The sequence below is a fragment of the Neovison vison genome, chromosome 5, assembly GCF_020171115.1.
Source record: "Neovison vison isolate M4711 chromosome 5, ASM_NN_V1, whole genome shotgun sequence".
Classification (NCBI taxonomy): domain Eukaryota; kingdom Metazoa; phylum Chordata; class Mammalia; order Carnivora; family Mustelidae; genus Neogale; species Neogale vison.
Genome location: NC_058095.1, coordinates 142,462,127 through 142,478,842, shown reverse-complemented (window position 1 = coordinate 142,478,842; position 16,716 = coordinate 142,462,127). Strand labels below are relative to the sequence as shown.

The 16,716-nt window shown below is 32.3% G+C and overlaps 1 pseudogene; it reads right to left on the bottom strand.

Annotated features, from left to right (window-relative positions):
• Nucleotides 1-6,618: 6,618 nt before the first annotated feature.
• LOC122907482 overlaps nt 6,619-16,716 on the bottom strand; it is a 104,322-nt pseudogene continuing 94,224 nt past the window's right edge.

Sequence of the window (16,716 nt, the reverse complement as noted above, 5' to 3'; positions counted from 1 at the left end):
CTTAAAATTAATTTTTATATTGCTTGTGTCAGAAGATTTTTTATTGCAAGTAACAGAAACTCATCCCGAACTGGCTTAGCAGTAGAACCAGATTTACCAATCCTCATAAGAGGAAATAGCAGAGCTTGGCCATGATAAGGTTGTTTGCTGTGGTAGTAGAATAGCTCATATTGTTATCAAAAATGGTTGTCATTCAAGGATGTCTCTGTCACATTAATTAATACTTCCCAACCTTCTAGACTAGTCAGACACGAGTTCACAAGTGTCTGGGCTGTGAGATATATCCTAGTGGTACTATGCTGTGTTCAAAATTGTCTCTTCCTTATCCATCAAAGCCTTATGAGTTTTGATTACATAATTTTAATTTTATTAAAAGAGGAACTCTCCAGATTTCTCATTGAAACTCTCTTTTGATTCATAACACAGCGTCATCAGAAATACTTAAACCTATGTGACTCCCAGGGTAATAAAAAATATCTTTAAAAAACTTCGGTTACATTTGGAATTAACTATACAGCCCTCAGCCATGAACATCTTTGAGAAGTACTCTTGTTTCTCAAGAGTATGAAGAACATTAATAATGTAATAAATATTTATTTAAACAAAATAAAACAAAACCTGCAATTGAAACAGCTGGCTAATCATTTTTACATGTTTAACACCTCTAAATTCATCCTTCACATATCTGCTAGATATTCTGTGCACATCAATCATACAGTATCATTGCTTAAACAAAACCTTTTATAACTACCACTGGTTCGACATAACTAGAGTGCCATCTCAAGATCCTAATAGCTCCTCTCAAGATCATTGCTACTTCCTTAAAAGTCAAGGGAACTTCCTATGTGCCATTTATATTATAATGACATAATGTGTCATTATGTGATATTTGGGTCTTGGATATTTTTTTCTTTCAAACTCACTTGTAAATTTCTCAAGTTTGGGCACCACATTTTATAAATCTCTGTATTCTCTATAGAATCCAGCTCAGTACCTTGCAAGTATCCAATACTTAGTATTTGTTAAGTAAATGAATTTTATGTGTGAAAGAAGACAGGCAATATCTACTAAACGGAGATACTTCTGGGAAATCATTGACTTTTAAAATCTTAAAGGTCATGTTTTCCTGCACTGGCTATTTTTTGTAATTTATCAATGCTTACTGACACCACACAGCTAATGTGATTTTTGAAAATGTGGACTGTGGTGAACTTCACATGGGAGTTAATTCAAATTTCTAGGCATTAAGATGTATTGAATGTGAAGTCATTTTCTTAGCTTATTTTAGTGTGAAATAGTTACATGTTTGGCAACACCTCCTGACATTGGAAACTACCAATGATAGCCTTCCCCCCCCCCCATTTTTCTTCTTTTTGGTGGTAGTGGGAGGGTTGCAGTCACATCCTGTGCAATGTCCTGTATGGGTTATACACTTTCAGAATCATGTACTAAAATTATAGCAGCCAATATAAACATCTTAAGTTTATGCTTAGGTTGTATTCATTTTTTGTTGATGTTTTTATTTCATGAGATGTATGACCCTTTGTTTTAATCGGTATGACTTTGTCAATGTCTTTCTGATTTAAAACTTGAAATGATTCACCTAACTATGCTTAGAAGTGTACTCTTTCTCTCTCCCCTTCTCCCTTTCTGCTTCCCTCTCTTTAACTTCCCTCTTCTTCCCTTTTCTTCCTTATTATTCCCAGCACTTCAAAAATATAACACTTATTTAAAATTTATGTAAAATTAATCCAAGTTAAATTAAAGTAATTCACCAAAAATATGGACAGCCACCATAGCGATTTAGAAATCCTGGGCATAACATTGGGTGACTCAAAGCCATGGGAAAGAAATACTTTTCAGCATAAGACACACCTTTAAATTTTATACCCTGCTCATAAGCATACATGCATAACTATTTTCCTGCATATAATTTTTTCTCAAAAGGAATGTGTATATATGCAAAACAAAAACCTAAAACTTAAAAGACTATTAATATAATATTGAAGATGTGGAATTGTCTACATGATAATTTCAATCCCATATCCTGTTCAGAAATTCAATTTTCTGTTACCTATTTTTTAAGCATGCAGATTCTGAAACAATACAAAACAAAATGCCTGTCTTGACAGTTTGATATGCTTTTTGAGAGCTCAGCAAACTATTGCCTTCTTTTATAATTGCCTAAGAAATACACTGTGTAACCAAAGTTATGAAATTCTTTGCCCCTTGAAGTCAGTGCCTTTGCCCTGACATCTGGGAATTCAGTAAAAGATGAAAAGACTTCTGGCTACTACTTTGAACACTAGTGCTAATCCCTTCGCTTTAGCTTGGGAGCACTGTGGAGTTTAAGATAATAAAGACATCCTTTCACATTTGGTTAGCAATACTGTCAAAGATCCTTAGTGCTTCCATAGGAGGGATCATACATATACATGCACAGAGAGATTATAGAATTTACAGTGCCACAAAGTCTGTATCTTCTTAATATGGAGTTTATGATATTCATAATAACCAGTCACTACATTTAAACTGCTCTTTCCTTTTGTAATAATAGTAACAATGCCTTATAATGAAGAAAATGTTTGGTGTGACTAAAATATATGATTTGAGGGGCACCTGGGTGGCTCAGTCATTAAGTGTCTGTCTTTGGCTCCGATCATGATCCCATGGTCCTGGGATCCAGCAACATACCAGGCTCTCTACTCCATGGGAAGCCTGCTTCTCCCTCTCCAACTTCCCCTGCTTGTGTTCCTTTTCTCACTCTCTCTCTCCCTCTGTCAAATAAATAAATAAAAATCTTAAAAAAAATGCTAAAAATAAATGCTTTAAATATATATATTTAATATATATAAAATAAATGCTTTAAATATATATATTTCTATATAGAAATATATATATGATATATATATATATGATTTGATAGAGAACAATTCTAAGTTATATGACTGAAAAGCCTGAGTTTACTCTTTTGTTGAGACATGAAAATTAATGATATTTTCATTATATAGCATATTAAATTTTATATGCATACACCAGCAGGTGACAGCTATTTGGAATAAACTTTAGTAAGTGTTTATAAGTTTCTAAAGTCTTCATACATGCTAAATTTTAACAAAAATTTCATGAGATGATTGAAAACCTCAAGTTGAAAAAAATTAGTGAAATTGAAGGCATTTTTTTCCAAAAATGAGGATTCATTATAATAATAGAAACTCCTTTGGGATGCCTGGTGGCTTAGTAAGTTAAGCATCCGGCTCTTGATTTCTGCTCAGGTCATGATCTCAGGTTCATGAGATCCAGCCCGGTGTCCAGGTCTGTGCTGAGCTGGGAGTCTGAAATTCTCTCCCCATCTTCCTCTGCCACTCCCACCTCCCTCTCTCACTCTCAAATAAATAAATAAGTAAATAAATCATTTAATGATGATGATGATGATGCTAGAAACCCCTATTTTGGAAGATGATTCTGAAAGTTTATGCTTTCATAATTTAAAAGGGTACAAAGTTTTTGGTTAAAGGAAATAAAAAATATTTCTTTCTCCTTATCACCATCATCATTGATTAGATTTATCTAGTTTTTTTTTTTAAGATTTTATTTATTTATTTGACAGAGAGAGATCACAAGCAGGCAGAGAGGCAGGCAGAGAGAGAGAGAGGAGGAAGCAGGCTCCCCACCGAGCAGAGAGCCCGATGCGGGACTCGATCCCGGGACGCGAGATCGTGACCTGAGCCGAAGGCAGCAGCTTAACCCACTGAGTGTTTACCGTGTACCTGGTACGGTTAACCCTTGATCAACAGAGGTTTGAACAGCATGGGTCCACTTACATGCAGATTTTTTTGCTGCAATACAGTACTATAAATGTATCATCACTTCATTATGAATTTCTTAATAACATTTTCTTCTTTCTAGCTTACTTTATTGTAAGAATACAGTACTCAGTACATATGCAAAATATGAATTAATTGACTATGTTATTGGTAAAGCTTCTGGTCTGCGGTACACTATTATTTGTTAAGTTTTGGGGGCCTCCAAGGTTATAGGGAATTTTCAGTTATAGGGGCAGTCAAAGCCCCTAATGACTGTGATGTTCAAGGATCAATTGTACTGTTTTACTTGCTTATATGTCTTACATGGATTGTTTGTATTTAACTTTATAACATTTCTAATAACTACATTAATTCACATGAAAATATTAAAGCTTAAGGAGATTTGTTATCTGCTCCCATTTTACATTGCCAGTAGTAAGAGAGACTGAGATTCAACCTAGAATCTTGGATTTCTTCATAAAGCTTGCGTTTGTGACTACTTCATATGTATATGTTTACCCTAGCAGTCATCAAAATGCCACCCAATTGAGAAAATTCTGTTTAATGTTTTAACTGAACAAATGGTGAAAATGAATTAGTCTGCATCATGTAAGAAATGATGGATAGTGTGGGCCTGAAGTATAGGGGTACTTTGTAGATGTTTTTAAGCCAGAAAGTTTCTCAAATATTACACAACTGGAAATTAAGTTAACAAATTTCTTCTAAAAATGTAAATAAGCCCTTCCTCTCAAGGGTTAACAATATGAGGTCAAGTTTCTTAGAGATTTATAAGTATGTCTGATAATTAGATTGCTTAACACTTAGGACAAATTGGGATTCTTATGGAATGAGAAAGTATGTTTTTGGTGGGGGGAGGGCAGGAAGTATTAATTGCACAGACTGGTTCAAGTGGGATGCCACCGTGGAGGACTTTAATCAAGTTAATGTAATATTCATTTACCCCACCATTCCTTCTACAGATTTAATATACACTTAAATATTCCTACAGCAATGTTGCCTATCATAATTTTTTTTCTCAATTTAAATATTCACTAATTCATTTTGGTTTGACTAGGTATAATCTTTACCTGTTTTTATAAGTAAAACTGGTAAAAAATAATCCCTCTTCAAATGTTATAGGAAAGCATAAAATTAAAAATACTGACAGTTTTTTAATCCTTTATCATGGAATTGCAAACATTCTTAGATTATCTAAAGCCCTTATTTTTCATAAAAGGAATTCATGAGATTGGATTACACAATTAACAAGACTAATTAAATTGCATTTTTATTTAGGGAGCACTTTTCAGTTTGAAAAAAAGTTTCATAATTTTAACTTTCACATAGCTTTATTGCTTTCCCCCTAATCACAAATCTCCTGCAAAGAGTATTTAATTAGAGTCACTCTTTCAACCACTAGAATATTATTTTTCCACTACTGAAGTTACCGGTTACCTTAGTCACCTCTCTATGACAGCGTCTTTCTTAACCAGGTACCCCAGTCACCTCTCTATAACAGCATCTTTCCTAACCTTTTAACATCATTTGGACATACTGTTCACTGACTTCTGCTTGAAAAACTGCTAGCCTTTTCTACCACAACAGTATCTGCTTTCCTCTTCTCATTCATTCTCATCATCTCTTCCCACTTCCTCTTCGGCCTGCCATTTAAGTAATGCCTCATTTTTTTTCTACAGTCTTTCTCCCTAAACGCATATTGGCCAAGGTTTAATTACTATCAACACATGAGTAATTTCCAAATTTTTTTCCTCAGCTTTTATTTGTCCTGGTAGATAAAGATATCTACATCCAACCACTTAGTCCATATTTCAACTATATAACTTTATTGATTTATATATAGTTACAGAGTTACATATATAGTTATACACATATATATAGTTAATATATAGTTACAGAGTTACATATATAGTTATACACATATATATAGTTATATATAAATCAATAAAGTTTTATAGTTATATTAAAAATCTTTACTTTCCTCCAGCTCCTGGAAATCATTGCTATGTTTTCTGTCTATATCAATTTGCTATTCTGTAAAAAGAGTCACACAACATGTGACTTTTTGTATCTGGCTTCAATCACATAACATTGTTTTTCAAGATCACCTGTGCGGTTGCATGTGATTGCAAGGAATCAAAACATGATTCCTTTTAATGGATGAATAATGTCTGTCTCACGGATTTAGAACATTTTGCTTTTTTATTCATCGGTTGATAGATTGAGATGTTTTCCCTTTTTATGTATTGTGAATAATGCTATTAACACTCTTGTACAAATTTTGGTGTGTTTTTGCTTCTCTTGGGCATATACGTAGAGAGTGGAAGTGCTGGATCATATGGTAACACTATGTTTAATGTTTTGAGGAACAGCAAAACTTATTTATAAAGTAGCCCCACCATTTTATATTCCCAGTAGCACTGTATGATGATTCCAATTTCTTCAAAATTTCATTAATGCTTGTTATTGTCTGTCTTACCATATTGATGCTATGGTTGTGATGTACTCACTTATTAAGGTTTTAATTTGTATTTTATAGTGACTGGTGATTTTCAGCATCTTTTCATGTGCTTAGTCTCCATTTGTATGTCATCTTTGGAGAAATGTATGTTCAAAATCTTTGCCCATTTTTAAATTGTGTTGTTTGTCTTTATATGGTTGAGTTATACAAGTGTTTTTATATATTCTTGATATTAGACCCTTATCAGATATATAATTTACAAATATTTCCTTTTTGGAGTCGGGGGGTTGCTATTTATTTTTGACAAATATCCAGATCTGTGGTCCTCTGCAGTCAGAAATTCTTCAAAATGGTGCCATGGGCCTTGGCCAGTTGGGGGATGGAGTCATCCTGTGAAGGGCCCCACAAATAGCATTGGTTTTAAACTTGCTGTTCATCCTGCCTGTCACCTTGTCAACCTCCATCATGTTCATCTGGCTGGATGCATGGTCCATCGCCTGGATGATGTGGTTGTTGGCAGAGTATTTCCACCACATGTACAAGTTCAAGAACTCCTGGGCATTGTTTGGAATGAAGCACGAGTGCAGAATGATTTATAAATATTTTCTATTCTCTGTTATCTTTTATTTCTTTTTCTTAATTTCTTTCACTAGACTCTTGGTACAATGTTTAATAGAAATGGCCTGAACAGGGGTGCATGACTGGGTCAGTAGGTTAAGTGTGAACTCTTGATTTCAGCTCAGGGCATGGTCTCAGAGTCCATGAGATCCAGCCTCACCTTGGGCTCTGCGCTCAGAGCAGAGTCGGCTTGAGATTTTTTTTCTCCCTCTGCCCTTGTCCCTGCTTGCACATGCTCAATAAATAAGTTAATAAATAAATAAATAAAATGTTTAAAAAGAAAAAAAGGAAGAAAGAAATGGCCTGAACAGATATTTTATTTTTTCCCCCTGATCTTTGCAGGTGAAATCCTTCAATCTTTCTTATTTAAGTACAATGTTAACTATGGGTTTTTCTTAGGTGCCTGTTATCAGGTTGAGGAAGATCTCTGATTTCCCTAGTTTCTTGAATATTTTTATCATGGAAGAGTGTTTTATTTTCTGAAAGATTTTTTTCTGCATCTATTGAAATGACATAGTAGCTTTTGTCTTTTATTTTATGGTATAATACATTTGTTTTTGTATTTTGAACAACTTACATTCCTAAGGTTATGAGATTTATTCTTCTTTATGTTTTGGTGGGTTTAGTTTGCTGGTAAATTATTGAGTATTTTTTTATTTATAATCATAAGTTGTAATGGCCCATAATTTTCTTTTCTTGTAGTACCTTGGTCTAATACTGGCATCAGGGTAATACTGGCTGCATAAAATGAGTTAAGAAATCTTTCCTTCTTTTCTTTTTTTGGGAGAAGAGGTCAGGAAAGATTGATGTTATTTTTTCTTTAACTACTCAGTAGAATTCACAAATGAAGTCATTTAGTTCTGGGATTTGATTTGTGGGATATTTTATAATTACTAACTTATTACTACTTATAATTTATTGAATTTTTCTGTTACTCTGTAAATCATTTCTAGTAGATTGACTCTTTCCAGGATTTTGCCCCTTTCAGCGAGATTATCTAATTTGTTGTTATAACAACTGTTTATTATATCCCTTTTTTACTGTTTTTATCTCTGTAAGGCAGGTAATATGTTCTCTCTTTCCTAATTTTAGTAATTTGAGTTTTTTTAAATTTTCTTGTCCAGTCTAGCTGTGGGCTTGTCATTTTTATCTTTTTAAGATTCAACCTTTGTTCTTTTTAATTTTCTCTATTGTTTTACTACTCTTAATCTCATTTATTTCTGCTCAAGTCTTTCATTATTTCTTTCCTTTTGAGTTTAGTTTACTTTTCTTTTTAAAAATGTGCTAAGGTAGCCATTTGCTGTATTTTAAGTTGCTTGTTTATGTATTGAGCTACCTCTGTATCTTGTTATGTATCTTGTTTATGTATGCTTTTTTATGTATCTGAGCTACCTCTGTAAAGTTTGTATTGCTTTTCGTATGTGACCACTGAGTCTGTGATGTGTAGCTTAGTGATTAACTAATGTTTAGACAGAATTTTTTTCAAATTCCTGGAACCAGTAAGTCTCTAGTCTTTGCCAAAGGGCTCTACGTGCACATTATGGTATACCTTCAACACTCAGCCAGTTGGTTTAAAACTCTGCTTTAATCTACACTTTCTGCTGGTGCAAAGTCTTAAGGTTTACCAAAATTGAGATCTCAGGGCCTTTTTCAGATTTCACTGAGCATCTGTACAGTCCTACACATGCATATAGTCTAGAGTCCGAGGGCGTTTTTTAAAGATACCTCTGGCATCTCATTCCCCAGCTGTTCTTCTAAAATTTTTGGTTTGTTCCACTCCATTATTATCCACCCCTTCAGAGAGTGGTGATATTAACTGATTATCTCTAACTGTTTTCTCCTCCAGGAGAAAAGACTGCTTACATTGAGGGAGCTCTGAGTCAGGCCAGTGTTACACAGCCTAACAATCTGCAATTTCTTGGTACAAATAGACAAATCAAATAGTGTGGAATCTCTAGGAATTGGGCTCAAAAAGGAGCTTCAACAGTATTCTACCTTCTCCCAACTCTGCAGCCTTCTACTTTTCCTCATGATTGCAGGTGGATGATTTTAGAGAACACTATAGAGCTGGAAATAGATGGAAATGAGGCAAGAAAAAATGTCACAAGCTCACTGTTCTTACTAAGTTTCAGCTATTTTTCTTAAAGAAATTCTCCCTAGATTTTTGCAAGACTTTGGCTAATTTCCAGATATAAAAAAACTGAATTCTCACAATTTTTTGTTAGTGTTCTCGTTATTTTTATGAAGATATTTTATAGAAGTCCTTACTTTGCCATTTTCAATTTTTTAAAAAAGATTTATTTATCTATTTGAGAGGGGGAGAGGAACAGAGGGAGAGAGAGTACACCTCGCTAAGCATGGAGCCCAATACCAGGCTTGATCTCACAATCAATCCTGAGATCATGACCTGAGCTGAAATCAGGAGTTGGACACTGAAGGCACCCCCATTTTCACTTTTTTTTAACTGTTAAAATAAGTTAATATGGCTTTCTTAAGAAAATCGTTCCCACCCCTTGAGTCTAAAATAAGTCCCCAAAACATATTCTTTTAGAATGCATAGTAATTACTGTGTTCATAATATTTGTAATTAATTGTGAGGTTAGGGCCTAAAATCTGTATTCTCCATGGTTATAAGCTAGATGAAGACATTCCCTTTCTTACCCATTGATGTGTTACCAGTACAAGTACAGTGTCATTCACAAAATAGAACTGTTGTAAATATTTTTGAATGAATAAGTAAATGGGTGAATAAATGAAATAGAATTTCACTTAAAAGTATATTCATATACTCCATTTAAATGACTATGGTACTTCAGGAATTAAAACAACTCAAGATCAATTTAATAAAAATTTATAAGACCAGAATGAAAGTTTTAAAGATATCAGTCAGCATAGGCATAGGCTGTATCTTGCAGTAGTAACTAACAACCTCAAAACCGTAGTCGGAACACAACAATAAAGGCTTTTCTCATGCATATCAAATGTCGATTGATGTTTACATGTTTACTTGTTGTTTTAATCCATATTATCTTCAATTTAGAACTCAGGCTAAAAAAGGAGCTTTTATCTACAATATTGTTACTTTCTGTGGAGGAGGAAAAGGGCGTTGCCAGCCACAGGTCCCTCTTAAAGCTATACTAAGAAATGCTACATGCCATTTCTGTTTACATTTAATTGGCAAAGGTAAATCATATAAGTGATCCTAATTCAAGAGAACATACATACACAATCCTTCAATAAATTGAGGTACCAAAGTTGCATGGGAAAGCCATGTGGAGAAGAAAAAATAATCTTCTGAGAAGAAGAACAAATATGTGTAAACAATAATATAACCTACCACAGTATTGGCCCCGAGTCTAATATTAATTTTACCAAACCATACTAAGCCTGATGTTGCTATTTTTGCAAGCAGATTAAAAACAAAAATGAAAACAAAACAAAAAGACCTTCACTTGAGTATATTTTTTAATGAGGGCAACGTGTTAAAAATTGGCCTACATAATGCAAGTTCCATTTCTAGTAATGTTTGGGAACTGAACTTTAAGGTGCTTATATAGAAAGTGATTCTACTATATATAAAAACAATTTACTGCAAAGATTTGTTCACAGTTCATTAGATAGCTGTTCAGAACGCCTGAAACTTTCCAGAACATGTTTAAGATTTGTAGAAATGACACCTTGGATATAAAAGTAAAATAAAACATTACTTTGACTCCTGACATATCTGGAATGAAAACACATCAATCTTCCAAAGCCTGAAGTACAACATGATGCTCAGTACTGAGAAAGTCTCCTTAAAAATATTGTCTGACAGACATATTCCTGTTATTCAATTTTTGTTCAAAAATTAGAAGTTCAGAGAGACCTTAATGAACAACACTTAAAAAACATCTATACCATATATTCTTTAGAGTGCATGTTTTACTGCAGTCAAATAGAAAACAAAACAAAACTAAAGTAGAACACACTCTAATCAACAACTTGAATGTCTCGTCTATAAATAACATTTTTTTGTATAAGCATTTTCTAAACCTATTTTTTCATGTTCTTAGAAAATGGAAACAGATCAATCAAAAATTTCTCTTGGGTCTTACATTGTGCTAGGTGATTTGAAGGATACAATTGAAATGTATAAAATAATTCCTGCCCTGAGGTAGCTTACAGGTAATAATTCCTGCCCTGAGGTAGCTTACAGGTAAGATGATAATTTAAGGCAAAATTAAACAATTAAAAATAAAAAGTATAAAAACTGTAGTATAAAATTCTGGTTGGAGACAAGAGCTTCAATTTAATACACATTATATATACACACACATATATATACACATATAAATACACATATATACACATACATATATATACACACATACACACATATATAATTAATGCCTACATATTATATAGAGTATATATTATCATGTCTATATATTATAGATAAAACATATAATTATATACATATATAAAACTATAATATACATATTTATTTGATTATTTATTTTTTACCTGACCTTTTTGTTTTATATACAATAAAATTATGTTTTATATAAAATACTAACATCAACAACACACAAGAATAGAGAAGATTTTAGTATATACTTTCTGATACTTCGGGAATTTTCATCCTTAGAAGAATCCTAGCAAGGAAGCAATTTGGGACAGGAAGCCAAAAGAAGAGGATGACTTGAAAATAAATAAAATAGTACATAACAAATTGGATGGTAGATGTACTAAGAGCAGTGCTTAGGGCAGATTTATGTTTCGCAAGAAAAAAATCTGAAAGGTAATGAGCTAAGGATCAAATTCAGGAAGTAACAAAAAATACAAGAGAATAAAGTCATAGAAAGAAGAAAGAGAACAACAAAGATCAGAGCAGAGCATAATATCATAGAAAAGGGAGATACTGAAAAAAAAAACAAAATTGATATTTATAAAACATCAAGAAATTTGACTAACTTTAGATAGATTGGTAAGAAAAAAATGAGAAGGCACACATGAAAGATATTAGTAACTCAAATCTACTTCTGAAACTGACGATGTACTATATGTTGGCTAATTGCAATTAAATTTAAAAAAAATTTAAGAAAATTTAAGAAAAAGTATTAGTAATAAAGACATAGATATATAATATAGATTTTAGTGGTGGTATAAGAGTATAATATAGATATAATGTAGATCATGTATAATACTGATGTATAAGCTAGATTTTAATGGTGTAAAAATTAGTAAGAAGATATGGTATGTTCATTTAGGCCAAAATTTTAAATTAGGAACAATTTTCCAGAATTCTGGAATGTTACTAAAAGTTTACTCAAGAGATTAGAGAAAATAAGTAATTCTAGAATATTAATGGAAAGGAATGAGTAGTTTTCTTTTTGACTAAAATGGAAAACTCAAGGCCTCAAGTCCTTGATTAACCAACCATTCAAATAATAAGTAATTTCAGTTGTATAAAATTTCTTCAGTGTATGATAAGAGGGAACACTATTCAACTTATTTAAGTAAGCTACTATAATATTGATACTAACACATGGCAGGAACCACATATAAGAGGATAAAATTATATAAGTAGATTAAAAGATTAAAATCATACAATGACCTTAACAAATACTGAAAGTTGTTGATATATCTCTACATCCATTGACAAGAATTCTTAATAAACCAGAAATAGATTTTTTTAACATGATAAACAGAATTCTCAGAAATCTATTGAGAATAACAAGATTAATTATGAAACACTAAAAAACAAACTCTTTCTTTTTTTCTTTTTAAACATGCTGTTTCAAAAGAGTGATGGGTGCTTACTGTATCCAATGTTATTCAATGTGTATGAAAGTATTGTATATAAGTATTAGCTAGAGCAACAGAAGAAAGAAAGAAAGGGAAGGAGGGAGAACAAAAGGAAGGGAGGGAAGAAGGAAGGAAGGAAACAAAAACAAGGAAAAAAGAATTGAGAAGGAAAAAAAATTCCATCATTTTTCCAAATGACATGATTTCCGACTTTAAAAAGCAAAAACTCCACTGATAATTTAGAGTTAACAAGACAATTTTTCAAAATAGTTGAAAAGAAATTAAATAGATAAAATTTAGTTGAATGTCTGCATACCTGCAACAGTTAAAAAATACATTATACAAAATATATAAAATAAAAACATAAAACACTAATAATTATAAGATAAAATATAGAAGCTGTCTATGAAATAAGCTATGAAACTTTATCAAAAGACATTTGAAAAGTCTGAAATAAATATGTCAATATATGATGGTTAGGGATTGGAATACAGTGAAAATATTCAGTCTTTCCAAGTGAATCTTTAGTGTTGATGAAATTCCAGTCCTGACACAAAAATTATCTAAAAAGAAAAATAAAAAAATTCTCAATATACTAAAAAATAGAATTCTAATCTAACTGCTAAGGAATGTCTATAAAAGCCCAAGTCTAACATCATACTTTATGGTGAAAAACGTGAAACTTTCTTATTAAAATCAGGTACCAGGCAAAGATGTCCCTTCTCACTACTCTTTTTTGACATTATGCGGGAAGTTCTTGCTAATGCGTTAATGTATGAAAATGAATAAAAGCTATATGGATTGGAAAGAAAGAAAGAAAAACATCTTTGATCATGGATAACATGCTTGTCCATATAGAAAATCTGAAAGGATCAACAACAACAAATTCCTAGAACTAATAAATGATTAGCTATTAATAATTAATAAATAAAAGTTAGCTTACAGGATTCAAGGTTAAAATTTAAAACTCAATCACTTGCTTATAATACCAGCAAGGAAAAAGCAGAACTTAAATTTAAAGTCACAATACCTGAGGGGTTTGAAGTGGCAGGGGGGTGGGAGGTTGGGGTACCAGGTGGTGGGTATTATAGAGGGCACAGCTTGCATGGAGCACTGGGTGTGGTGAAAAAATAATGAATACTGTTTTTCTGAAAATAAATAAATTGAAAAAAAATAAAAATAAATAAAAATAAAAAAAAAATAAAGTCACAATACTATTTCCTCTGGGATCTAAAAAAAGAAATATTTATAAATATAGTTAATAAAAAAGTACAAGATCTATATGAGGAAACTAGATAACTGATGGGAAAAATCAAAGAAAATCTAAATACATAAAGAGAGACTGCATGTTCATGGACAGGGGTACTCAATATTATCAAGATTTCGGTTCTTTCCAAATTGATCTGTAGATTTAATGTTATCTCAATCAAAATCCCAAAAAGTTATTTCATATATTCCACAAACTCATTCTAAAGTTTAAATGAAGAGGCAGAAGATGCAGAATAATTAACAGAATACTGAAGTAGAACAAAACTGGAGAACTGACACTACACAATGTCTAGATCTACTAAAAAGCTACAATTATCAAGACAATGTGGCAGTGGCTATAGAGAGACAAATAGAATGATGAAACAGAACAGAGAGCCCAGAATTAGACTCAAATAAATACAGTGAACTGATTTTTGACAAAGAAGTAAAAACAATACAATAGAGCAAAGGTAGTCTTTTCAACAAATGATGTAAGAAAATCTGTACATCCACATACATAAAAATAAATTTATACATAGACTTTACATCTTTCATGAAAATTAACTCAAAATGGATCACACCCTAAATGTAAAATGTAAAAGTATAAAATTCCTAGAAGATGAGATGGGAGAAAACCTGAATGTCCTTGGGTGTGGCAATAATATTTCTTTTTTTTTTTAAGATTTTATTTATTTATTTGACAGAGAGAGATCACAAGTGGACAGAGAGGCAGGCAGAGAGAGAGGGAAGCAGGCTCCCTGCTGAGCAGAGAGCCCGATGTGGGACTCGATCCCAGAACCCTGAGATCATGACCACAGCCAAAGGCAGCAGCTTAACCCACTGAGCCACCCAGGTGCCTGGCAATAATATTTCTGATACAACATCGAAGGCATGATTCATGACAGAAATAATTGATAAACTGAACTTCATTAAAATTAAAAGCTTCTACTCTTCCAAAGACATTGATAGTAATGAGAAGACAAGCCATAAACTTTTTGCAAAAAATATTTGCAAAAGGAACACCTGATAAATATGCAAAGAACTCTTAAAACTCAACAATAAAACAGATGACCTAATTAAAAAGTAAGCCAAGGACCTTAACACACACCTCACAAAAAAGATATATGGATGGCAATAACCATATGAAAAGATGCTCTGTATCATTTCCTCAGGGAAATAAAAAAGTGAGATATCACCACAGACCTATTAGAATGGTCAAAATCCAAAACATTCACAACACCTAATGTTAGCAAGGATATATAGCTACAGGAACTTTCACTCGTTGCTGGTAGGAATGCAAATTGATAGACACTTTGGAAGATACTTTGGTGGTTTCCTACAAAATTAAACCTACTCTGACCATATGATCCAGCAATTGTACTCGTTGGTATTTACTCAAGGAGATGGAAACGTATGTCCACAAAAAGCTACACCTAGATGATTATAGCAAATTTATTCATAATTGCCAAAATTTGAAAACAAAGATATCCTTCAGTAAGTGAATAGGTAAATAAATTGTGGTACATCAGACAATGCAGATTGTTCAGTCCTGGGCAATAAAATGAGCTATTGGGGCATGAGAAGATATGGAATAACTTAACTGCATTTTTATTAAGTGAAAGAAGACAACATGAAAAGTCTACATACTATGATTCCAACTATATGACATTTTAGAAGAGGCAAACCATAGAGGTAGTAGAGAAATTAATGATTTCTGAAGGTGCTGGTCAGGGAGGAATACAGCAAAGAGGCTTTTTAGGGCAATAAAATGACTCTATAATGAATACATTCTGTATATTTGTCCAAACTCATGGAATGTTCAGCAGCGAGAGTGTCATGGAATGTTCAGCAGCGAGAGTGAACTTTCAAGTAAACTGTGTACTTTGCATGATTTTGATATATCAGTGTAGGTTTATCGGTTGTAACAAATGTACCACTCTGGTGGGGGATATTGATAATAGGAGAGGCTACACATACATACATGTGTTGGGGCCAGGGTACATGAGAAATCTCAGTATGTTCCTCTCAATTTTGCTGTGAACCTAAAACTACCCTAAAAAAGAAAATTGTTTTAAGACAATGGACTAAGTGAACATTCATATTTAATTTTTAGAAGTTGAATAGGAATATATGTACCTATATCTTTAGTACATCATATACATGTGTGTAAATAGCCATTAATTTGACTACTATAATTAGCTAATCATATTATATGTATATGTATACATATGCTTAAAGAAAAACACAGGAAGGCTTGTTACTAAAGTCATAAAATAGACAAATCAATTTTTCTGACTATAACCAATATCATTTTACTTATTTTAGTAGTTCTACCCAGTATAATTAGAGTTAAAATATCAGTTTAAATAATAGGTCAGGAAGAAAAACTTAGAGACAGTTTAATAACTTGCCTGCAAAATGCATAGGAATCATCCAAAACAAAACAAAATCCATTTTTTATAATAATAAAAAAATTCACTACAATGGCATGTTTTAATATTATTATATAAAAATAATCATTTTCTTTAATTGTAAATAAAACTGGTTGATATGACAACAAAAAATCTGTTTATAGTACTAACCAAAGTATATATAAAATTTGTAATAATTGTTTAGCATCTGTATGTCTATATCTGTATTTATATTTATAGAGAGATGAGAGAAAGGAAGAGAAGGAGAGAGAGCAAAAAAAAGTAGCAATATCTACTTAAAGACATAGAAAAGATTAAAATAAATGGAAAAGCATCATTTGTTTCTGGATAAGAAAACTTAAATTGT